Source organism: Cyprinodon variegatus, unplaced genomic scaffold, assembly GCF_000732505.1.
Source record: "Cyprinodon variegatus isolate N-32 unplaced genomic scaffold, C_variegatus-1.0 Scaffold1334, whole genome shotgun sequence".
Classification (NCBI taxonomy): Eukaryota; Metazoa; Chordata; class Actinopteri; order Cyprinodontiformes; family Cyprinodontidae; genus Cyprinodon; species Cyprinodon variegatus.
Window position 1 is genome coordinate 138,964 of NW_015151787.1, and position 2,509 is coordinate 141,472.

General features: G+C 35.0%; 1 protein-coding gene across 1 annotated transcript in view; it reads left to right on the forward strand.

The window, feature by feature from the left end:
• The window catches only part of LOC107102871 (ladderlectin-like), a 14,474-nt gene that overhangs the window by 10,699 nt on the left and 1,266 nt on the right, over positions 1–2,509 (forward strand). The window lies entirely within an intron of this gene.

Genomic DNA, 2,509 nt, shown 5'->3' on the forward strand with positions numbered 1-2,509 from the left:
TCTCTGCTGTCTTCCATTGTCTTTTTGATGCTGTTTTTGCTTTAATGATTTCTAATAAAACCTGGAGGATTAAATTACTGTCAGCTGGATTCCATTCACTTAAAAGCTGAAGCAATGATTTCACAAGGTTTCATTTATTTCATTGTTAAAGGGGAATGAAAATGAATGCATACTGTTATTATCAGATTTTATTACAATACAAAAGGATGTGCACCATTCTGATACTTGTTTGTTGCCCTCCCCGGTTGGGGTGGCAAATTTATTTTTAATCATATATTATTTGGACTGTTATATATTGTTTATGAACACACGCTCTACTAACTGTGTGTTAGAACAATAAATGAAAGAGTGATTCCAGCTCAAATCATGGTCAAACAGATAATTCTGCACATACATGGAATAAATTCAGTACAACTTCTGTTCAAAATATGAGTTTATTAACAAAAATCATTCAGCTCCAACTCAAACATATTTCAGTTAATTTGCAGTAAGTAAGATAAAACTTTCCACTTCTCCATTAAAGTGCTATAAAGCAACTCTACTAAGCAAATTTGTCATTTTCTGATAGAAAATAGCCAGCAAATTAAGATTACTGAGACATAAAGAGAGATTCTTTTTCTATGTGGTTAATGCATCTGGGCAGCCGCGTTGATCTCAGCAAAGCCTCGGACACTACATCCCTCCCCTACCTCTCAGGCTCTGTTGGTCTAAAACAGTTTTCTGTCTTTTTTGTTCATACTACAAAAGTGTTTGGATGATAATTGCTGCAAGGTCCGCAAACCATCTGTCTGCGCATCGAAAAAGTGAAAATAGGCTCAGGCTCAGATATAATTGCTTCTTAGTTTCCAAATTATGGGAACTAAGAAGCAAGTTTCAACTAAAACTCCAATTTATGCTTATTTCTGTTTAAAGACTGGTGTGTACTTTGTTTTTTGGAAAAGAAATATCTAAACAAAAACAAAGAGCTGTTTGCTTTTTATTTATTGCCAGAAAGAAACAGGTAAATTGATTATAAATAAGAGTAAAACAGTGAAAAGTTGTTAAGGCTCAATCAAATGGCTTTCATACTAAAAGTAAAATATATCTAGTTAACTTTAAAACCCCATTCACATGTAAAGGAGAAAGTCAAGAAAAAGCAACAGTTTACATTTTGCAGAGGTGGGTAATAATGATTCTGAAAGTTAATAAGTTTGTACAGATATCAGTTCCAAACATTTGGATTTCCATTGCCACAACAGAGACGGGGGCTCAATCCAGATGGAGGTTGTGGCTCCTAGCTCCTGTTGCTTGTTTCTATCCCATTATCTTAGTAGAGTCAAAACTAACAACACTATTCAGAGTAGAAAAGGACCTCTGGACTGCTGTGTTGAATCCAAACAGCCTTTGAAATTATTATGGGAGAGATACATACAAGAATTGTGCTGGTTAAATTATGACCGGCATTATGAAGCTAGAGTTCTTACTTTCTTAATTCAAATTTTCACAAGTGTGATATTTTACTGGAAGCTATCACTCTTTGCATGTGTAACTCCAATGCCTTGATTCCCATCATGCCGAGCTTAAATGACTTCTTGCACAAAATACACTGTACCTCATATACATTCCCTGGTACTGGTTTTAGACAAGTTAAAAAACTCTTTGCTGGATAGCCAATTTTCATTGAATTTAAACTTCCCGAAGGGATCCAGATAAAACACTAAGGCAGGGATCTGCAAATCATCACAAATTTGAAATATAAAAGTATTTTGGATGTCCTGGTTAAAATGAAAAAAACAAAGAATATACTGTAGCGTGATTTTTATTCCATATTATGTGTGTCTTTTAAGAACATGGCACTACCTTGCTTTGAATCTTTGACTTTATTAAATCAGCCTAAAAGAAAAGTCAGTTCTTCTGTGAATGCCACTGGATTTTTGTTGCATTTGCAACTGAATGAAACCACCAGCAAATATATGACTTAAAGAAGGTCAAAAATGCGTGCTTCACCTCACATGTGTGAGAGATTGTATGAAGGATGTAATTTTGCTGCATTCTTTTCTAAATCAAAATAACACCCTCTTATATTTCTTAAATGTGTATTAATGGTAAACCTAATTTAAACAATTCAGAAAAGTCCCAGAGGGCCACAAATGGCCTTTAGACCCCACTTTTTACAGAAAAGTTCTCACCGAGTAGTTGCAAATTTTACAGCCATGACAGGCATAAATGGTAATGTGTGAAACAGGTTACAAACCAGATCTGATCAGGGAATTTAATTATGTGGAATTAGTTTCTGTGTCATTTCCCCATTTTGTGGATGATGGGAAGGTTAGTAGCTCTATAAGAAGCCTGGGATGGCACATTGAGCCCTAGGTGGTCCTGGCAGACGAAGAAAACAAACCATTCTGAATCAGGTTTGCTGATCGACTCTCTGCTCTTCTATTTCACTCACTGGTGAGTTTAAATGTTCATTACATATGTAACTTATTTTTCATTAATTTCAGTTTGTATATCAGCATCATCTCATCAC